The 24112-nt window shown below is 40.1% G+C and overlaps 1 protein-coding gene and 2 long non-coding RNA genes across 9 annotated transcripts in view; 2 read left to right on the top strand and 1 right to left on the bottom strand.

Annotated features, from left to right (window-relative positions):
• The window catches only part of LOC134227029 (organic cation transporter protein), a 220900-nt gene that overhangs the window by 78320 nt on the left and 118468 nt on the right, over positions 1-24112 (bottom strand). The gene's annotated exons all lie outside the window — the stretch shown is intronic.
• On the top strand, positions 5042-6194 carry LOC134224179 (uncharacterized). The gene is made up of 4 exons (XR_009982861.1): positions 5042-5163; positions 5247-5325; positions 5384-5455; positions 5510-6194. It is a non-coding gene; the product is annotated as an uncharacterized LOC134224179 (long non-coding RNA).
• On the top strand, positions 11936-12386 carry LOC134224180 (uncharacterized). Of its 2 annotated transcripts, none has more exons than XR_009982863.1 (3): positions 11936-12142; positions 12226-12304; positions 12363-12386. It is a non-coding gene; the product is annotated as an uncharacterized LOC134224180 (long non-coding RNA). The 2 variants fall into 2 exon arrangements; XR_009982862.1 differs by having other exon boundaries at positions 12206-12304; positions 12363-12385.

Here is a 24112-nt window from a genome sequence, read left to right as displayed (position 1 = left end):
AGATCAGACGACAATATCAATATTTTGCACTAAAATATCATGTGGATTTCAAGTTATGTTATTTGTAATAAGTGATTGATATCATGTGCCATTAGTTTGTTCTTATACATAGCATATCTTGATATTAAAATGATATTTCGGTGCACATTTTTGATATTGTTACCTGTTCTTTTATCTCTTATATCAATCAAGTCCATATCATGTTTTGTTATTCTGTTCATGGCTTCTGCCCGGGGTATTATAGAAGCTGTCCCAAACTTTACTGAACAGTACTAAGCAAGTCGAGTCAAGTACGAGACACTGAAGACGACCTTACAGTTGAGGTCGAAATGCGTATATGTAAAAGTATTAAGAGGTGTGTAGTGAATACGATTGAGCATCTGATAAATTAAAATAAATTTAAGGCATTTACAATTCCTTCAGTGTATAGATGTCAACGAAAAGCTTTATCTTTACTCACCCTTCAACTTAGAGCTTTCAATTTTCAACAGCGCAAGAATGAAAGCACAAACGTCGATGAGCAGATTGACGAAAGTGACATGCGGGTATATATGGAATGAAAGGAATATAGGTATATAGGAATGAAAGACTGGGTGAATATGAGTGTGAAAGAGATAGATGGTGTCTGAGGTTTGGGTGGACGGAAACTTGAGCGAAAGCGCGGTAAGAGTGTTCAGTCTATTGACTAAGTTATAAGCGAACGGTTGTGCGTCTCATTAAATATTCGTAGTCGCGACGTTTGTGTCCTCAATTTGGCTGATCGCGGGGTGAATACGACAAGGTGGTGGAATTAAAATGTGCTAAACTCGTCTTATGACAGTGAAAACATTCCACTAGAAAAAGAAGAGCTAAATAATTTTCTTGACTAAGCACTTGCCAATAACGAAATAGAAATTATAAATAACTCAACATGCTTATTATATTCACAATTTTGTGGAATTTTACCTATGGGCGTAATTGATTTTAACCTTGAACTTTTGATCAGAGATTGTGCTATTTATTCTAGACAATAAATGCGCTTAATATGAAAAAATAGATTATAATCATAAAAACAATATAGAATGGCATCAGTCCTTTGCTTTATGGTCAAATATCTTCTTCTTATTGGCATTACATCCCCACACTGGGACAGAGCCGCCTCGCAGCTTAGTGTTCACTAAGCACTTCCACAGTTATTAACTGCGAGGATTCTAAGCCAGGTTACCATTTTTGCATTCGTATATCATGAGGCTAGCACGATGATACTTTTATGCCCAGGAAAGTCGAGACAATTTCCAATCCGAAAATTGCCTAGACCGGCACCGGGAATCGAGCCCAGCCATTTTTAGCATGGTCTTGCTTTGTAGCCGCGCGTCTTACCGCATTATGGTCAAATATACTTACGACTATTTGAGAAAAAAAAAGTTTCAAAAATTAGCATTTTTGCAATCATGATGCAATATCCGCCATTATGCATTTTTGGCTCAGGTAACCCCAAAGACCAGCAAAGGTACCCCAGGGCACAGGGGTACGTGTACCCCAGGTTGAGAAACGCTGAACTATTGGCGGAAAAAAGTGAGGTTAAAATCGAAGGATTATCATGCGATAAATTGATGATAACCGCATTCAATGCAATGTTTTGTGTGATTACAATGGAAAAAAAAATGAAAACCCTGTTTTAATTAATGCAATTGAAGTGATTGTAGTGATAGTGATAGAGAGTGATTGAAGTGATAGTATATTGTGATAGTATATTGTTTTCAGCTTTGATTTTTTTTCGAAATCTAACCTCACTTTTCATTGCCATTATGCATATTAATTCACCGAGATCCAATGATTTATGAACCAAACTCTCCTTTATTTTCTATTCTTGTAAATGCAAGCTTCTAACTCACTCAAACTTTCGATTCCTTTGTAATTCGTCGTAAGATTCAGTGCGCGATTGATAGTGTTTCGATCAGCATGGAGAACAATCGTGCGATCCATGCCTAATTGTAGAATCGAATTTAATGAACTTGCTCCTGTAATGTTTTTCGCCAGTTTTCTTCAGGTAATGCATGGCTGGAAAACTATCATTCTGTCCAGTTTTCTACGAAAGGGAATGACTGCCAGCCTGTGGTAAATAATAAGGTGCTGATGAAGTGCAGAGTCTATGTGTGTAGTCGAATCTATCACTTTCCAGGATTCTGTCACGAACTGTGTATGTGTAGACTAGACTAGACCAAATTAGGTCTCATACAGATTACTATAAAAACTGTATGTTGAACATGGTTAATAATTTAAAAAAAACCCTGATTGATCCACTCAGCGGTGTTTATGCCTTTCTCGTACATCAGATATACCTACTAAAAAAATTGAGTGAGAATTTCTTAGTCGTATTTTGGCCATAACTTTTTGATTTGAAGTCGTATTTTGGCCATAACTTTGATAACTTGAGAAAATTCTGCGTGCGATAGTTTTGTGAGCATGGGCAAAATGCCAGTGCTCTGAGTTTGGGTCATGTTTGAAAATGGTACTAAATACAACCTATGCGTTACGTACATTCAAATTACTACGTAGAACCATGCATTTTGATTCATTCTGATCTCATTTTCATGCAATGCCACACATTAGCTTTAACTAGCAACACTGTTCCATCGAGGGGCTCGTCTTCGTCGACCAAAGGAAGTCTTCATCATACACACTCATAAACGAACCACATGGCGTGGCGTTTTGCCCAAATACTGTTTATTTAAACAGCCATCATGGGAAAGTCCGCCGAAATCAGTCCACGGTAGCGTGCTGAAGTTTCGACAAGGATTTGAAAGATAAACTTCTACTCAGGCAAAATATAACATTTGCCTTCGAAAAAACACCTACCCGCCTCTTCATTTAGCGTAACGAGGCTGGTCGACTCGACTGGTTGATTTCGGAGGATTTTTTTCCTCTTGGTGAAACGGAGCACAAGTACGACAAGCATGTAGATATACCTTTGGGACAACGCCGAACGATTCACGAATATAGCAAGCGTGCAATGCAATGACGACTATCTGAGTTAGATGTAGGTACCATCGAGAAAGATGTGATTTAATATGCCAAATTGATATACCGTAAGGTACACGATTTTATGTGGTCAAAAACGCAATGTGTTTTCTTTAAATTATTTTCATTTGATATATTCTGATAAAAAGCTTGTACAAATCCTCAAAATGTATGTCTCCTCTTTCATATTTGCCAATGAACCCCTTTGTGAACTATGCACTGTTGGATTTTTTATTCGATTGGTCGTTAACTCAAGAAAAGAATACGAATGTAGGTCTAAAATACATATTGTGAGTGAAATTAAATAACATTAATCAGCGAATTTTCTATTAAGCTAGTCAACATTTTAGGATTTCTACTAAATTGTTATAATGGATTGTATATTTCGATTTTTCATTTGTTTCTGACACAAAACTGAAATTTTCTTGTTTCAAGATGCTGTTTAATTGTTCTCTGGATTGCACAGCAGGATGCAATAGGTACACCCTACTCTGGGCATAATTTTGCCAGATTACCGGGATTTTGAGTTTCAAAAAATATAAAATAATATGACCACCTTCTTTATGGTTTTCCCACATAGTGATGATTACTGAAACGACGTTCTATTCCATTGCGGTTTCCCCAAACGACGACGGTGCGATCCTCACCTGAACTGCCACAGACGACGACGACACGGCAGCACGCGGTTCACAGACCGTGAAGAAAGTTGATTCGCTGAAAGAGGATGTTTACTTCTTCAGTTCTCCGTCGGGTAAGTATATTGCTCTATGCATGAGTAATGATTCTAGGAGAACAATTTCTCGTTTCTAGGGATGCTCGCTCTGGCTCTTGAGCACGTAGTACGTGTGCACGAATTGTGGTAATTTGATACTCGTAATGAAGTGGATTCGAATTGAATTTTCGCCCCCAAAATGAACAACTTCATTTGTGGGCGTCCCTCGGTGAAATCGCGTCGCACAGCTCGTATTCCAGGTATGGTAATGGGGAAATTTGTTATGCATGCTAATGTATTTTCTCAGACCACAGTTTTGCGAATCGATCATGTCGATCTGCTATATCTTTCCGAGCAAAATTCATTTACATTTTCCGTAAGAGTTATAAATTGAGTCAAGCGCAAAATCTGTTGGAAAATGAAATCAGATACGGATTTACATTCAAGAAGCGGCAGCGTGCACAACAGTTGGTATTCCCCAAAAGAAAATGTTTTCCCGTCAAGTCGTCGCTAGCTGTCGTTCGACTGGATGGGTTCGCCAGACGAATGTTTGTCAAACGCTATCTTTCGTTGGTTGGCGGGAAAAGTTCCTGATGAGCTGCACCTGGTTGACTGTTGGCTCCCTGGCGGTTTTCATAATTTGGTTATTTAGAATTTTAATGAACCACTTCCACGATAACGATGTCAGTTGTTTTGACCGTGCTATGATAGCAACCAGTCTGAATAAAAACCGACATTCAGTAGAAAGCATAGTTGTGCAACTAGGTTTTATGTTGAAATTAATTAGAAATCTGTTCAAACAAACCACTGGACGAAACATTTGGAATTTCTCTTCATCTGCTTACAATAAAATGTTTCTCTAGGATTATTTAAGATACGTTCACTTGTCCCTATGAAGGAACCATATGTTAGTATTGGATTCCCTTCCCTTATAAACAAATTGTCGCTTTGAAGGATCACATAGGAAATCAAACTTGAACATGGTTTTACATAATTTTGCTTCCAAAGCACCATTTTTGATAGAAAGCTCTTAGATTTGCTTTTTGATTTTTCATCATTTTCACAACCAATCCTTCAACTAAACCTAACAGAAGGATTTTTCAATTTTCTAAATGTCATTTCAATCTGTCACACGCCGGAGCAGTGCGGTCTGAATCTCAGCTCTGAGTGGTAGCTCACAACTGCCAAAAGCTCAATGTTACGACCCCCTGGTCGACGCGGTCCACCAGAACGATTCGCTTTCTAACCCCTCGCATCTAAACGATCATTCTTCAAACCCGGATCAGTCAAACGATGACAGACTCTGAACGTCAGTTGAGGATAAGGGAACGATGAATGAGAGCAAGAAGAAAAAGTAGTGGGATATTCTAGCCAAAACAAGAGTTTATGCGATCTCAATTCCTAAAATTATATATTTCTATATTATTGTTAATCATTACTACAATCTTGAGGTAATTAGATCTCTAACTTGTAAAACCTCGATGTTTTAGCGTTTGCTTGAATTTCTAAGTTAGTTTCTTGAATTTCTTTATAGTTTTCTGAATTCTAGAACGGTGACCCGACCAACCAATTATAACCCTAGTTTACACACATGTTGGATACATGAATTCAATGTAAGCCTTATGAATAATTCGGTCAAAAACAATTAAAGCTAATCAAGCTTCTGTATAGTTACTAGGTTTATAGCTAACGAATAGTTGAGGGAAATAGGACGGTAGAAAAGCGTGACGTTATATACTAAACGTAAGTAGGACCAACTCAATGTGGCCTGTATGAAACTGATTTATCCAATTATAGGAATTTTTTAACAACCGTCAATAAATCGTTAAAAAATTGGAATTATCCGTCTCTTCAATTATTCCGCTCCGTTGGCCGGACAGACCACAAATTAAAAAATTCGTTTATGGTCATTACGAACGATGCTAGGACGAACACCAATCAAGACGAGAAGTTCCGCATCCCGAGAGGGTCGCTCCCCAACCGGATCCGCAAAGAAGGCCGCTGGCGATCAGAGGAGCTGTAAGTGCTGCAATGAGAATGACGACTCTCGGATGGTCCAATGTGATCGATGTGACAATTGGTATCATTTTCAATGTGTGGACGTGGGCCAGGATGTCGCGGACCGCGATTGGATTTGCTCTGATTGCCAGTTTGCTGCTAAAGGAGCCAAACCAAAAATTACATCCCATGTTGCCTTTACGGAAAACGACGTGAGTACGTCATCTCTTCCGTGTCCCGCCATTAGGGTGACATCGGTGCCTTTGAATCTCGTTCCCCAAATGCCAAGTAATATACCCACTTCGCCAAGCGCTACCACAAGTACAAATGTGAACGAGCTGTTAATGCACGTTAACACCAATACGATGTTTCCACCACTATCTCCAAATTTATTAAATCCATCAAGAATCTCTACGGTAATTCCCGGTGGCCCGTCATCCAACACGCATTTAGCGCCAAGCACTTGCAACGTTGTTGCTTCCAATTTAGTACCACCTCATACGTTTACACCTCCGCTGCTGCAGACAAACGCGCGTGCTACGAATACGTTTTCGGGAGTGATAACAAGTGCAAACCAGTGTCTCACAGTGCCATCAGGATTGAAACAACCGATTCTGGCAGTTTCGAACATCCCCTTAGCATCAAGCACAATAATTCCAACTAGCGGACCGCTAATAGGTCAGACCTCAAACAGATCGCTGAAATCAATATCGGGAAAGCCTCGGAACAACAAGTGTCAAGGTTTCGAGGAAGCATCGAGTCAGCACTCTGGAGCTTCGAGAAGATCTACAAAACAAAAGCAGTTAGAGTTGGAGTTAGAATTGCTCGACGAAGAGAGAAAGCTGCAGGAAGAGGAGAATGCAAGGAAGCGCGAATATCTCCGCAGACGACATGCCATACTGTTGGAGATTGCCAGTGATTCGGCGTCTGTTGCAGAAGTTGAAGGCAATGAACTTAACGATCGAGTGGATGAGTGGGTTAATGGTAGCGGACGTGTTGGACAACAAAGGCTTGTTCAACAGGAATTGCATTCACAACAACTTCCGGAAATACAAGGATTAAATATAGCAGGGCAAACACCGTATAACCATCCTGGTCAAGCTTCAGCATTCGAGCCTCATGCTGCAGGTGTAGGAATGCATCTACCAAATATGAGTAACCATCCAGAAAGAAGAACGAGATGCACAAATTCCCCCGGGTGGACGTTTGTCACACACACATATCATGTCCGAGGGTAATGAGTCGAATAATCTAACTCGTAGTCAAGTTGTCGCTCGTCAAGCCGTGTCACGAGATTTACCCTCCTTCAACGGGACTCCAGAAGAATGGCCTCTCTTCTTCTCTTCGTTCACGACAACAACAAGCATGTGTGGATTTACGGCAGAAGAGAACCTTGTTCGCTTACAAAAGTGTCTAACAGGGAAGGCGTTCGAAGCTGTTAGATGCATGTTAATGCATCCGATGAATGTAACGCAGATTATCTCAACTCTTAGAATGCGCTTCGTAAACCCAGAAGTCATCGTGCAAAACCTGATGGACAAAATCATCGCAACGCCAGCTCCTAAAGCCGACAAATTGGACACGATAGTCGAATATGCTCTTGCTGTTCAAAATTTGTGTGCAACAATTGAAGCTTGTCAATTAGATGAATATTCTTATAATGTGGCGCTACTTCGTGAGCTAGTGAACAAGTTACCATCAGCAATCAAGCTGGATTGGGCAAGATATCGACGCAGTTTTCCTACTGTTAACTTGTCTATCTTTTCTGGATGGTTATACGAACTTGCAGAAGACATTTGTCCACTCGCTGGAACATCAAGTGAGGCAAAGGTTCATCGACCGGTAAAGAATCAAATCTTTTTGAACGCTCATACTGAGGATGTTGACACACCAAAAGAGGCAGGCCAATCATTTAAGCAACGGAAAGCTGTCTCACCATGTTTAGTATGCAAAGGCAATTGTTCTAGTATCGAGAAATGTCAACGATTCGAGGAGCTAGGCTATAATGCACGATGGGCTGTGGTCAAAGAATTTGGATTGTGTCGGAAATGCCTCAAAGAACACAAAGGAGCCTGTAGATCGCAGCAAATCTGTGGCAAGAATGGATGTGAATTCAAACACCATCCACTTCTGCATAACGATCTTCGCGACTCAACCCCCAAAATAAATCCAGATAAGTCCGATGCGTTTTTCGAGAATCAGGAGTCCACAAGTGCCAAACCAGTTGAAAAAGAATGCAACATTCACCACCAGATCAGTAACAAGAGCTTCTTCCGAGTAGTTCCTGTAATTCTCTACGGCCCAGTGAAACACGTGAAAACCTTCGCCTTTCTTGATGATGGATCTTCTTATACACTGATGGATGCAGCACTCGTCACGGAATTGGAGTTAACAGGAACGCATGAACCAATTTGCCTCAAGTGGACAGGAAACATGGGTCGTTCCGAATGCGAGTCCGTTAGGGTTGATGTTCAAATCTCTGGAACTCAACATAGCCGAAGAAAGTACCAACTTCAAGGTGTACATACGGTTTCTTCTCTAGATCTTTTCCATCAGACAGTCAACGTATCAGAACTCTCAAGCCAATACAAGCATCTGCGAGGACTACCGGTAGAATCGTATCAGAACGCTCAACCACGATTGCTAATAGGAATAAACAACGCAAACCTCAGCTACCCCCTAAAAGGGCGGGAGGGAAAGCCACACGAACCAGTTGCCACGAAAACTCGGCTCGGATGGGTTCTCCACGGAGGTTCAGATGAAGACGGCTTATTATTAGCCTACCACAGTGTGCAAATATGCAGTTGTACCGAAAGGTCTGATGATTTTTTAGATCAAACAATCAGAGAATACCTGTCCATAGAAGCACTTGGCGTTACGAAACCTGATAAGCCGTTACTATCCAGAGATGATCGCAGAGCTTTGAATTTCTTGGATGCTATAATCCAGACAGACAGTGGACAGTATGAAACACGCCTACTTTGGAAATATGATGATTTTCGTTTACCTAACAGCAAGCCAGTAGCCTTGCGACGACATCGCTGCTTAGAGTCCAGGATGAAAAAGACAGCCAGAGCTAGCCACAGCTCTACGTGACAAAATTAAGGATTATGAAGGAAAAGGATACGTTAGAAAACTTGCAAAGTGGGAGCTTCAAAACTGTCGCAACGAGTTTGGTATATCCTGATATTTCCCGTGTTCAATGCAAACAAGCCGGGGAAGTTGCGTATAGTCTGGGATTGCGCAGCAAAGACAGGAAACATTTCGCTGAATTCAATGCTAGTGAAAGGGCCAGATCAACTGGTACCTCTCAACAACGTTCTATATAGATTTCGAGAGAATAAGATCGGTATCAGTGGAGACATACGAGAAATGTTTCTGCAAGTGCGAGTCGCGGAAGAAGACCAGTATTGCCAACTATTTCTCTGGAAAGATGACCTCGAGGACGAAGAGCCTAGTACCTACGTTTCACAAGTAATGACATTCGGGGCTTGTTGCTCGCCTAGTTGTGCCCAATATGTCAAGGATATGAACGCGAAGAAGTACGCTGGGCAGTTTCCGAAGGCAGTCGAAGCAATAACCAAACAGCATTACGTCGACGATATGTTGGCCAGCGTCGAAACCGAGGATGAAGCTATTCAGTTAGCAAAAGATGTTCGATTCATTCATGCTGGAGCTAGGTTCGAAATGCGTTGCATCAAGAGAAGACGGATGAGAAAAATATTCGCATTGGATCGGATCTTACTATGGAGAAAGTGCTTGGAATGTGGTGGTGCACAGTCACGGTTAGTTTCACCTATAGACTCTCACCCAAATGATGGTAGACTATTATCAGGAGAAAGGAAGCCTACTAAAAGAGAGGTCCTCCGTACTCTTATGGCGATTTTCGACCCCTTGGGCCTGTTATCAAACATACTCGTTCAACTCAAGATACTATTCCAGGAGATTTGGCGTTCTGCTGCAAAATGGGATGACGAGATACCAGACGACCTAAATGAAAAATGGCTACAATGGTTACGAATACTTCAGAGATTGCAAGAGATAAGCATTCCTCGTTGCTATCGGTCACTGACAACGATTAACTCGGATACACTAATACAGCTCCACACATTTGTGGATGCCAGTGAGCTGGCCTATGCGGCAGTTGCTTATTTACGTTTCCAACAAGGCAACACAATAGAGTGCGCTATCGTCGGCGCCAAATCTCGTGTAGCGCCCATAAAATTTGTTTCTATCCCAAGGTTAGAACTACAAGGTGCTGTGCTCGGTACCAGACTTGCCAACTCAATATCGCAAGCCTTGTCGATTAAAATCAACGAGAGATACTTCTGGACAGATGCTCGAGATGTTTTATGTTGGTTACGCTCTGACCATCGTCAATATTCTCCATACGTCGCCTGGCGGGTAAGCGAAATATTGGATACAACGGAAATCGTCAGCTGGAGATGGATTTGTTCAAAGGACAACGTAGCCGACGAAGCAACGAAGTGGAAACGTTCGATTGAATTGGGCAGCCAGAGAAGATGGATCAGAGGACCTGAATTATTGTGGAACCCAGCAGACACATGGCCATGTGAACCGTTCAATACCAACACAACTAAAGAAGAACTACGAGCTAATCTATGTCATCACAAGCTAACCGTACAGTCCTGGTTCGAAGTGGATCGATTTTCGGAGTGGAATCGTTTATTACGCACCGCTGCAACGGTACTCAGGTTCATCGCTAATATCCGTCGGAAGGCAAAAAGCGTCGAACGCTACACAGGACCTCTGACCAAAGATGAATTGTTACATGCTTCTAACATGCTTTATCGACAGGCGCAAAACATATCATTCTCGGAAGAAATACGGCTTCTATCGAACTCTGCAGGTGATCAGAAGTTGCCGAAATCTAGCTCCATATTCACTCTGAATCCATTCCTAGATGGCGAGCATGTACTGAGAATGCGTGGAAGAATAAGTGCATGTGAGTATGCTAGCTCCGACGCACAAAATCCGATAATACTTCCCAAAGACCAACATATATCAAAGTTAATTGTACGAGATTACCACCGGCGGTACAATCACCGTAATCATGAAACTGTCTTGAACGAACTGCGGCAAGTATTCTGGATTCCTAAAATACGGGGATTGTTTCGAAAAATCAAATCGGATTGTCAGAAGTGCAGAAACGATCGTGCAACTCCCAAGCCTCCAATGATGGCAGATCTTCCAAGCGCTCGGTTGGCTGCATATACCAGACCTTTCTCATACGTTGGTATAGATTATTTTGGTCCCATGGTAGTGACAGTAGGAAGAAGAAATGAAAAGCGTTGGGGAGTCCTGATAACGTGTTTAACGATCAGAGCGATTCACCTAGAAATTGCTCATTCTCTAAATGCAAACTCATGTATCTTGGCGTTGAGAAATTTTATGGCAAGACGAGGGGTGCCAATTCAAATATATAGTGATAGAGGCACCAATTTCATTGCCTCCAGCAAGGAACTGAACGAAGCTTTGAAAGGTATGGATCAAGAGAATGTCATCAAGGAGATAACCAGTCAACACACAGCATGGACGTTTCTACCACCTGCCTCTCCTCATATGGGAGGTGCATGGGAGCGGCTAATCCAGACGGTAAAAGTGAATTTGAAAGCTATGCTACCAACTCGGCACCCGACTGATGAAGTCTTACGCAACACCTTGGCTGAAATAGAGAACATCGTCAACTCACGTCCTTTGACGCATGTTCCCTTGGATGACCCTGACGCGGCGGTGCTTACACCAAATCACTTTATCTTAGGATCATCTAGTGGACTTAAACCAGCTACGCGTTTGGACGATCGAACTATGATACTGCGCAGAACTTGGCGGGAGTCACAAAGGGAAGCAGATCTTTTCTGGCAACGTTGGGTTCGCGACTACTTGCCTGAACTAACAAAACGTACGAAGTGGTTTATCAATGTCAAACCAATTGAGGTGAACGATATCGTGCTTGTAGTAGATCCAGAACTTCCCAGAAATTGTTGGCCGAAGGGTCGAGTAATATCCGTTAACCAAGCGAAGGATGGTCAAGTGAGATCGGTGGCAGTACAGACCGTGACAGGAGTATATGAGCGTCCCTCAACGAAGATTGCTGTTCTGGATGTGTTCCGCGAAACAGTCGTTAACCAGCGCACTGGTGTACCTGGGGGGGAGTGTTACGACCCCCTGGTCGACGCGGTCCACCAGAACGATTCGCTTTCTAACCCCTCGCATCTAAACGATCATTCTTCAAACCCGGATCAGTCAAACGATGACAGACTCTGAACGTCAGTTGAGGATAAGGGAACGATGAATGAGAGCAAGAAGAAAAAGTAGTGGGATATTCTAGCCAAAACAAGAGTTTATGCGATCTCAATTCCTAAAATTATATATTTCTATATTATTGTTAATCATTACTACAATCTTGAGGTAATTAGATCTCTAACTTGTAAAACCTCGATGTTTTAGCGTTTGCTTGAATTTCTAAGTTAGTTTCTTGAATTTCTTTATAGTTTTCTGAATTCTAGAACGGTGACCCGACCAACCAATTATAACCCTAGTTTACACACATGTTGGATACATGAATTCAATGTAAGCCTTATGAATAATTCGGTCAAAAACAATTAAAGCTAATCAAGCTTCTGTATAGTTACTAGGTTTATAGCTAACGAATAGTTCAGGAAAATAGGACGGTAGAAAAGCGTGACGTTATATACTAAACGTAAGTAGGACCAACTTTTTTAACAACCGTCAATAAATCGTTAAAAAATTGGAATTATCCGTCTCTTCAATTATTCCGCTCCGTTGGCCGGACAGACCACACTCAAAATTATTTTAAAACAATGATTCAGGCCCATTTAATTCAATTGAATACAGCCCCCTTTTGATATGACACCTACTTAACGAGAGTCCAGCGATTCAGATGTCAAGGAGTTGGATAGTTGATAGGGAATATAGTTGTTGGGGCGCGAAGAATGATTCAATGACAACACCGATTTTCCATAGCAAATCACAAGTTTCAAACTTGTTTCGACTAGACCTGTGCGCCGGTCATGTAATCGGCGGCGGCGGCGTAGTGGTTGGCTTTTATCGGCGGCGGTGTGAACCGGCGTGGATGAAAAAATCTATGGCAAAAAAATCAATTTTAATGCGAATTTTTGAATTCACGTGGTTTTCATTCACACCGTACAAATCGCTCGTATAAAAATCGACTTCAGTGGATTGTAATATTCTATGTTTGTCGATCATCAAACAGCACATTCCATAGTAAATTACCAGCGTCACTAATAAGTACCTGATCTCAAAATGTTATTTAAATTAAAACTATTTTATTATTCTCTGATTTTGATGAATCAAAATTTAACAATTTAACAACTTTTCGTAACCTTTGAGCAGTATTAAGAACTAGACTTCGGTGTCATAAGACTAATTTGTGAACATTTTTTCCAAAAGTTTTCCCAATTCAGGATTTTGATAAACTCCAGTCGATTTACTTTTCAATATATCTAAATTTGAGAAATAATCTAATTACTATTCTTTGAGTTACATACACAATTAGGTAATGTTTGAGCGGCTGCATATCTAGTATATTTAAAGAATTTGCAGTGCTACTTCGTTCACCTGCTGTGACCCTTGGATCCTGGAAGGTCATTCACGATGGAGTCCACTAATGACAACCACAATGGACAGTTTACTCCCCACCTCGCGTTCTTGTATGCACAAATCCCAATAGATGATCAACATAACTAAAATGAGCTCTGGCTGAGTAAGACTGGGACACGATGACCAACCAAATTGAATATTTTCTTCAAAAGTTGGTAAAATATTCCAAAAAAGTTCTTGGTGGAGTTCCTGAAGGGACTCGGAGGAAACTACGGTTTTTTTTTCTAAGTTTCATTACAAATTCCTTTGGAAAACCCTATAAAAAAATTCTGCGGAAGCTCATATAGGCATTTTATCAAAACCCATCAAGGTTCTCGTTGGGAAATTTCTTTAGTAAAACCACAGGTAAAACCGTAGAATATTCTTTCAGGATTTCATTCGGAAATTTATTAAGGAATGAAATAGTTTCCGAAAGAATTCCTTAAACGATTTCCGAAGAAATTGCTGAAAAAATCTTCGAAGGGGTTCAGAAAGGACTCTCAGAGAGAATAGTGAAAAGAGTTTATAAAGACATTTCTGGCAATTTTTTTAAAGGAATTTTCAAAAGAACTTAGTGTAAAATACTTCTTCCGAACTTGGCCAAATTCACTATTGATCCCACGACTCACTTCCCACAAATCACACCAAGGAAATACAAAGCCTTGCATAATGTAGACTCGTTTATTCCTCATAAGGAACAAAGGTTTGGGCACGCAGGCCTTGCTTATTATATGTATTTTATAATTTTGCCCGGTAGCACCGACTTCAAAAATAGTTTACAAGGAAGGAATTCCCGCAGAAAAATCAGAAAGAATCTTTTTAGTAAATTTCGAAAAAAAAAATTCTAGGCAATTCCTAGAAGAATTTCCGAATGGTTCCAAATAGTAATTTCCGAAGAAATTTCTTTGAATTAATTTCTGGAAAGATTCCCGAAAAAATGAAAAGAAATGGAGAATGTTGTGACGGAATTTTGAGGGAAATGTCCAAGAACTTCTTCCTAAAGTGACCAAAGAATTTTCAAAGGATTACCCGTAAAAATTCCCAAGGAACTTAACTTGCTAAGGAACCTCTAGAGGAATTTCTATAAAATTTCCAACGTTTTTTTTTCTAAAAAAAATCCGAAGGAATTCCTAAAATAATCCTCCGTATTAATTTCCGAAGAAATTCCTAAGCAAACTTTCAATGATTCCGAAGGAATCTGTAAATGAATTTCTGAAGGAATTTTTAGAGGAATTCTAAAATATTTTCCGTCGATATTTCAAAAGGAATTAGCGAAAGATTTTCGGAAGGTAAACCCGAAAGAATTTCTAAGGGAATTACGAAAAAATTCCTAAGGAATTTTATGAAACAATTCCTAAAGCAATTTCCTAAGAAAATTCAAAGGAAAGAATTTCCAAAAGAACGAACCTTTACGAATTTCCTAAGGTTTTCTTAAACAAAGGAATACCCTGATGTAAATTTTAAGGAATATCCGAAAGAATTTCCGAAGAACTTTCTGGAATTCGTTTACGGAGGAGTTTTTTTTTTTGAATTTTTTGAGGCAATTTCCTAAGGAATTCCTGGACGAATCTTCAAAGGAATCTCTGGAGGAAATTGCGAATAATTTACTGGGAAAAATTCTAGAAGAAACCTAGGAATTACATAAGAAAAACCAGTAAGCATTTTCTCTGAAAATCTTTTGAAGTTCCTTTAGGAATTATTTTCGAAAATCCATTCAGGTTCTCTTTTGGGAATCCCCTCAAAAGTTTATTTGGGAAATCCTGCACTAAACCCAACACAAATTTCTATAAAACGCCTCTAAAAGTTTATTTGAGAACTCCTCCAGAATTTTATTTATTGAATAATAAAAAAATACCACCCGGAATTCATTCGGATATTCCTCCAGGGACTTCTTTAAAAGATTATTCGTAAACCCTCCGAGATTTCCTTCGAATATTTCTCCTGATTTTTTTTCGGCAGATCTTCCAGGAGATCCTTTGAAATTTATTGAAAATGAAGTTGTTTGCGATATAGTTACTTATTAAATTTTCGAAAAAAAAAACAAAAATAAACAACAAACAAAAAAAACTTTAGGAAAGATGAAGGCATTTTCGAATTCCTGCAGGAAGTTCCGGAAGAATTCCCGAAGAATGTTTTAAAGGAATTGCTGGAAGAAGTTCTGAAGAAATTCCTTTTGGATATCTAGAACAACTTTTTCCAGCGATTCTTTCTCCGATGTTTTCGATGCGGAAACAATTTCAAAAGGAAAACTTTCCGAAGAAATTCTCAAAAGAACGAATGGATTTTTCTAAGGAATTCCTTAAGAAATTTTCACAGGAATTGCTAAAGAAACATCCAGAGGAATTCCTCAAGGAGTCTCCGAAGGAGATTGTAGGAATTCGTAGAACAAAATCCGAAAGGATTCCGTAGTAATTTCCGAAAGAAATTCGTAAAGGATTTTCTGAAGAAATCCGTAATGAAAAGTCTTAAGGAATTTTCGGTGAAATTTTGTAAGAAATCTCCGAAGGAATACCCAAACAAATTTTAGGAAGAATTTCGAAAATAATCTTCTAAGGTTTTTTAAAAGAAACTCTCCGGAGGGATATCTGTAGGAATTATCAAATAAATTTCTTTATTTATTTCCGAACTTATTTCTATTATAATTTGACTAAATACTGTGCAGCGAGGCAACAACACCCCAGTTCTGAGTTTCAATAGCTGTGAATAAGAAAATAAGAAGCGTTTTAACTGATGCTCGTAATATTTGCTCAGCAATATTTGCTTTGCTTATGCTCAGCAAGTGGTTTTGTCAGTTATATTCAGAAATTGATTTCAAAATATAAATTACTTACTCGGGAGTCGGAACAAAAAAATCGGTAAAGCATTCACAGTTGGGATTTAATTATTTTGCTAAATCAGTTGGCCTTACACGCCAACTGTCCTAATAGCACAAATCTTAAAACAAAGAAAACTGATTAAATAAGGTGATTTAAATAAATAAAAAAAATAAATATTGTCAAAATAAATAATGTGCAACTTGACTTAAAATTTCTTAAGTGCAATAATTTTCCTGCTCCAATGCCAGATCATTTACGAATGATCATGTATCCAGGCCCACTATGGGGGATCCCCATACAAGCGAACGGTCAAAAATAAAATTGGACTTTTAAAGTGATTTTCCACTTAGTTTTAGCTGTGTATGGTCGAAATAGCATGAATATACAATTTCCAACCCCCCCCCCTTTGGGGATCGTCTATGAATTACGTAATTATTTTTTTCATAGGTTCGATTAACGTGACAAAGCAAACCTATTTGGGAAGTTGAAATTTCGTGCGTTTTCTTAAGGAGAAGGAAGGGGGCTGTACAAAAACTAAGTTCAGCAATTTATGGACATTATGGCGGCGATCATGTTAAATGACATTAATTTCATGACATTCCGTGATATTTTTTGTTCTCACTCTCATGCCTCACAATTTGTATTTAGAACAATTTGTTTGACAAAGTACTAGGATCTGAAGGATCATAAAGCATTAAATGTTAATCAAATAATCAGAATTGAAAATAACTTTTGAAAAGGGTATTAGCAAATTAGAAATCGCAATCCCATGACATTTTTACGTGTACAAGTTATTCAAAAATGAGATTAATATATTCTCAAAAATGTGGACATTCATTGTGGAATGTAAGAATGCTCCATTCTTCCGAAAAGCAAAATTCTTTTAATTTAAATAACAACACTATTTGAATTACTTTTGATTTGTTTTCATGATTTCTACAAGTTATATACAGCATCATTCTTTTTCTGTGTCAAGGTTTAAGTCTTCAATGATATTTTCTTCAATTCCATCAACGATGGAAGATGAGATAAATTCATCTAAAGTATTAGAAGATAAAGAACTTTTGAAAATCTTCAAATATTACAAAATTACGCATGGCATAAGAATAACTAAGTGCAAAAATTTTTTCCAACGTCTCCTCGTTATCCAAAACGAGCTTAAAATGGATCTGATTCATGTAAGCCCCGAAAGAAAATGTCAACATTTGCCTCTCCTGATCATTTTCTTGCATTATGAGTTCTAAATTTCTTCAACTGTTTATATTGACTTTCCGCTGGTTGTTCAGCCAGTGAACCTCAAAGTGTAGATGAGTGAATAAATATTTCCCTACCATTAGCCAGACATTCATGAACACTAGCAGGAATTTCATACGCTCCGTTCTAACTAAGATATTGTTCGTCTTTACTTTTGCAATAAACATGTCGGGAATTATTGATTCCAGGAGATTTATAAATATTTACATATTATGAAATCTCATATTTAGTTCTCCATCAGTAGCTAATGAATAGCTCAGAAAATTAGGTTTAGAGAATGACTCAAACCACTCAAGCCCCAAACGCATTTCAGCGGAATGGCGACGGAAACGGTAAAATTTGACAGGAAATATATGAGCGAACTGTTAAATCCTTCCGTTACCGTTGTGCTGCATTGCATTGGGGTTTTATTCATTACTCCTTTGAAAAGTTAATTAAATGAGCTCAAATGGTTATAAATAAAGTCGAAGTTATTACCAATAAATGTATTTTGACCATACCCTTTGAGCGCATAGTTCAGTCTGACCCATTTTCAATAGGAAACGATGGGACTAGATTTCCCGTCGAATGAAACTTGTTGCGAGAAAATCGGACACAAATAAGTGTCTAAATGGCGATTGCGTTCTTTTGCGCACATACATACAGACGCGCATGCACACACATACAGACATCACCTCAATTCTTCGCGCTGAGTTAGTTGATATATACCACTAGGGGTCTCCGGGCCTTCTATCAAACATTCGTTTTGGAATGAGCATTAACCTTGGAGTACGAGAGAGGCAAAACACGGTAAAAAACAAATGAAAAAAATCAGAGTGACTTAACTCTGTTAATTGCAAATACTGGCAAGAAATTCTTTCGGGACATTTTAGTCGAAGCTTTGTCCTTGATGTGTATCATAAAAGAACCCGGGATTCCTGAGGAAAAAAAGTTCTTCACTATCAAAGTTGAAAATAGCGTCGTTTTTGGAAAAAATATTGCTTCCGCATTTTTTTCAATTTTTTCACAGTGTAACCATTAGTTTTTGCACACCATTTAAAAGCTTATACAATAACCTTTGTAATGATGTATTAACATTGAAGAAAAACATTTAAAAATATTTCAATAAATAGTTGAAAAGAAAATATTTTTTCAGTAAATTTGCTAACTTTTTTACCCATTTCTGACTTTGCCACCTTATATCTTTGGAACTAGTGCACCTAGAGACTTCAAATTCAGAATTTCTCTTAATTAGAGTATTGACAATGGAGAGAAAATATTTTAAAATAATTCGGAAGACATGACATTTTCGATTAATGACCGCCCGAAATCCTATAGTGAGGCCCCACAACAAACCCATGTTGCGAGTCACCTACAATTTTAGGTGCCCGACTAAATGAGGCTTTGGCTTTGATCAGTTTAACAATTTATGTATTATTATACTAGATAAAGCCTCATTCAAAATTTAAAACTAATCAACCAACCTATCAATTAACCAAGACAATGTGTGTCACTACACTAACTAAGAGACACCATCACTTGAGGTAGATTTGATAAATTGAATTTTGACGAGATACACCTTAACAACATTTATGAACTTCCATAAGACTAGTTCAGTACTATTCCAATTACCTCTACCAAGCTGCATTTCTTCACAGATACGTATGTCGACCTTAATTATTAGGCCGTTTTCAGTGTCTCGTGCTTGGCTTGGCTCGACTTAAGTTAATTGATTTTTTTTTATTGCGATTAGTCACCGGCGTGGCAAAATTATGATCGGCGGTGCGCCGACCCAAAATCGTCGGCGGCGGCGGCGCGAGTAAAACCACCGGAAGCGGCGGTGGCGGCGCGAGTAAAATCACCGGCGGCTGCGGCGTGGCGCGGCGGCGCACAGGTCTAGTTTCGACCAGCTTAAACTAAAAGATTTTTTTTCAGATTATGTAATCAAATATATAGTAGAAATTACTTACAAATCTCAATGCTTCTTCCCGCTAGGTTTCAAACCTTAATTAACTTACAATTTATACAAATTAAATCTACTACTTTCCTAAAGATAGTTTCGGCACTTTGCTCTCAATATTTACTTCTGCCCTTCCATCTCTATTCTATAGATTTCTCGCTTAACTTTTCAAAAGGACCTAAGTAACATTTTTTTCATGAATTAATTTGAATACAGCAATCAATAGTTTTCATGTTGTTCTATTGATTGCGCTATTCAAATTAATTCATGAAAAAAATGTTACTTAGGTCCTTTTGAAAAGTTAAGCGAGATTTCACATAAAGCGTAGCCGACGATAGGGTTACCAGCCACGCTAACAATAGTTTAGGGTAGCCTCACACCTCGGGAATTTGGTTCGCGGAATTTTTCCCCATATGTAAAAACATATGCGATGTTTTCGGAATTTGGGCACGGAAATTCAAAATCCCGGCCCCATTTAAAATACACTGGGCAAAAATCCGACGAAAAATTTTCCCGAGGTGTAGGGCAGCCTTTAGGAGTATCATCATACGCAAAAAAATAATTAGTTCAAACAGGGGGGACCAAGCTAAGAAATTTATGTAAGCGCACAGGATGGCGAGGTTTATGGTAGACAAATCTCGAAAAACGGATTTTTCCCATTAGTGCGTCAGAGTACTCTCCATAGTTGATAAAAGAATTGGATACACAGCGAACTTGGACGGTGCACCGCGGTGGCTATTTTCCATAATTCCTTAGGTATATGGGCGAGCGTGATTCAGAGATGCGGACTTAAGTCGAGGCTTCATTCGCGTGATGTCGATGCATATGTCCAATCATTCACTAAACGCACATTTCTTCAGAATAAACCTTGTCGTAAGCAACTTATGTAGGTGTGCAGCCGGTAACGATGACATCGATCACGTAGTTTGTTACTATTCGGAAAATGATTAGGAAAGCTTTGATCACCGCGTGACTTTATCGAAATTAATTTATTGGCTTTTTTCGGTGATAATTATACTACTCGAAGCGAAAGGGAGTAGATTCTGGGTGGACGTTAGGCAGAATAACAGCGATTTCAACAATGCTTGTTCTCTCATATGCCCCTCTGCTAATCTTCAGTTTCTATTCATTTCACATTTCTTCATTACTATCTTCATTACTTTCATCTACTCCCTTTCGCTTTGAGTAGTATAATTATCACCGAGAAAAGCCAATAAATTAATTTAGATTCGGAAAATGACAACTCCTTATTGAATACCCATTTGGCCGAAAAGGGCTTTTGGCCGAATAGCCATTTGACCGAAAAGTACATTTGGCCGAATAGGTTATTTGGTCGATTATCCATTTGGCCGAAAACGTCATTTGGCCGAATAGGTCATTTGTCCGAATAGGACATTTGGTCGAATAGGATAATTATCTTGCAAGTGTCATCATTTGAAATGTTCGCGTTTCTACAGGAAGCTTCTTTATTCCTTATTTACCACGCCGTACAATCCTGTTTTCAATTATCATATATTGCCCCTGTGGTGGAAGCAACGTAACTGAATGGCTCGACAAATCTTACTGAACATTTAAAAGGGCTTAGCAGTCAAAATGTAATCATTCTAGTGTTTAATCTTCATACATAGTTTTCTATGTGGACACAAATTCTTGACCCCCCCCCCCCCTTTATACCAAGAGTGGTCAATGTGGTCGTTAATCGATTTCATAACCATCTATTTTGTGAAAAATCACAACGAAAGCCGTCGCATGGCATACTTTGGTGTAAAAACAGAAATGTACCCTTCTACGGGTTCCCCGAGGGCACCTTGTACGTTCTAGGAGTGGCCAATATAGTCGATATTTAATTTCAAGTGCATAACCATCCGTTTGATGGAAAATCATGTCACACGGCATATTTTGGTGTAAAAATGGAAATGCCCCCTTATACGGGTTTCACGGGGGCACCTCAGGGCATCTTGCTGGTTCTAGGAGTGTCCAATATAGTTGAGATTTGGTATCAAGTGCATAACCATCTATTTTAGGCACGGCAAATGCTGGGTAAAGCGTACCATTGGTACTTCGCGTACCTGAAGGAATAAAAAAGACCCCATCTCAGCAACTCCTATCCCTACCTCCTCGTGGTGCTGGCCGGGATAGGGAACATCGGGTAACCAACCCCGGTGGGAAGCATGGTCGTATGCTGACAGGGAAGGGGGGGTTTGCTTCTCTCCGGAGGTGCAAATCTTACTGAGCGTCTGTTCTCCATGTTAGGATAAGCTCACAACAGCGTCTGTTCTCCATGGCTGCTAATCATCGTCCGAGTGCCAGCGAGGGACTCTAAACTAAGCTGTGCACACTAGGGATCCTATAATGAGAGATATGCGAAAGCGGCCATTGTAAGCCAATCGAGCATTGAGAACTGTCAAAACGTGAGCCAAATGAACATTGTTATTGTTGCAGAATGAGACGAGATTGAAAGGTATTGAGATAGATTTTAAGAGAAGTTCCATCGAATAAACAATTTGTTTTACTTTCGCGAGTAGAAGTAATCTAGTTTATGTATCGTGTTTCGCCTATTTGTATTGCACTTTTATTTTAGTGATAATGCTTATTTAAACACTGTTAGTGGACAGACAAACATATTCCAAATTGTTATCAAATGCAAAGTCATATGCAAGCCTCAACATTTTGCGCTGCGGCAAGTGCTGGAAGCGTTTGCTAACAAGAGTAACAGCGTTGCTAAATCGTCTGAAAAAGTATTTGCATATCTCTCATTATAGGATCCCTAGTGCACACCAGTTGCATCGTGTCAGCATCGAGAAGGCAGCCCCTTCAACGCGATGTAGGTAGCGCAACCCTGGTAAGGTAGCCTACCGAAGATTCTACAGTTACCAAGAAAGTCAAAAGTAGAGCAAACGGATTGATTCAACGGCAACAGACCCAGCAATGAATAAAGGGCAACGATTGGAAAGTCGGATCTTGGAAAGTGAGAACTTTTAATGAACCCGCACGTGTTGAGCTCCTGGCTCGTGAGCTGCAGAAGGTCGGCGTGAATGTGGCAGCAATCCAGGAAATACGGTGGCCTAGAACTGGAGAACGTGAATTCCGGGCGGTGGATCCCATCGCGAACACTTCATTCAAGTACCACATCTACTATAGCGGTGGTGACTGAGCAGAACGTGGAGTTGGCTTCATGATGATCGGGAAGCATATGAAGCGTGTTATCCGCTGAAAGCCGATAAACGACCGCAAGTGAAGGACAAATTCTTCAACTATAGCCTGACCAGCATATATGCCCCAATGAACGGTAAGCCTGATGACGTAAAGGATGAGTTCTATGACAGCCTTGATAAGCCTACGGGTCATCGGGGATGCAAATGCGCAGATCGGAAGAGAAAGTTTCTTCCGCCCTGTCATTGGTACGGAAAGCCTTCATTCCGATACCAACGATAATGGTCTGCGACTTGTTACCTTTGCTGCTGCTAGAGGGATGGCAATAAGCAGTACCTACTTTGCACGTAAGAATATCCGCAAACACACCTGGCAACATCCGAGTGGAAACATTTGCTTACAGATAGACCACGTGCTGGTCGACAGACGACATTTCTCGGATGTTATAGATGTAAGGTCCTTCAGAGGTCCGAACATCGACTCGGATCACTATCTTGTAGTTGCAAAAAATCGGGCGCGACTCTCCAGCGTCATGAATTCACGCTTGTCAGTTGAAGGAGGAGTTGCTGAACAGTACCACCAGAATCTGGACGAGCGGATAGGAGTTGCCACCGGATCTGGCGACGTCAACAGATTGTGGGAGCATATCCACGAAGCTGTGACTACAACAGCGCAGGAAGTGTTGGGCACTGCACAGCAACGCCAACGAAATGGTTGGTTTGATGAGGAGTGCCAGCGAGTGACGGACGAGAAAAATGTTGCTAGGAGTCGAATGCTAGTGGCTCGTACCGGTTCCAACAAAAAGCGGTACAGTGTAGCAAGGGCAGAAGAGAAACGAATCTACCGCAGAAAAAAAAGGCAACACGAAGAGAGTGTGATAGCTGAAGCACATGAGAACATGGATAGAGACGATATGCGGAGGTTTTACGCAACTGTCAATGGCGCGCGGCATAAGACTGCGCCAGTGCCCGCCATGTGCAATGACCGAAAGGGGAATTTGCTGATAACCAAGACTATGGTGGCAGCCAGGTGGATGGAGCACTTCGAAGATTTGTTGAACGGTGAAATTGAAGGTGTATTAAGGAGCAGGATGGACATAATCGGCGACGGTCAAGCTGTGGAACCACCAACGCAGGACGAGGTTAAGAAGGCTCTAAACGAGCTGAAAACAGTAAAGCTGCTGGGAACGGTGAGATCCCGGTCGAGCTTCTCAAACACGGAAGTGAGCAGCTGCAACAATCAATCCACCACATTATTCAGAAAATATGGGAGGATGAAGAACTGCCTGCCGGCTGGTTGGATGGTCCCATATGTCCAATCTATAAGAAAGAGCACAGACTAGAGTGTGCCAATTACAGAGGGATCATCCTTCTGAACTCGATCATCCTTCTGAACTCGGCGTTCTGTCGCGTATCCTGTTTAACAGACTGAGAACGCTTGAGGAGTCTTCCGTCGGCGAATACCAGGAAGGTTTTCGTGAGGGCCGATCAACGACGAATCAGATGTTAAGCATGCGGATGATCCTAGATACAGTCCGAGAGTACAACTTGCAGACTCACCATCTGTTCATTGATTTCAAAGCAGCGTACAGTGAAG

The sequence above is a fragment of the Armigeres subalbatus genome, chromosome 3, assembly GCF_024139115.2.
Source record: "Armigeres subalbatus isolate Guangzhou_Male chromosome 3, GZ_Asu_2, whole genome shotgun sequence".
NCBI classification, from domain to species: Eukaryota; Metazoa; Arthropoda; class Insecta; order Diptera; family Culicidae; genus Armigeres; species Armigeres subalbatus.
The sequence above is the reverse complement of the archived record's forward strand: the minus strand, read 5'-3'. Positions and strand labels throughout refer to the sequence as shown.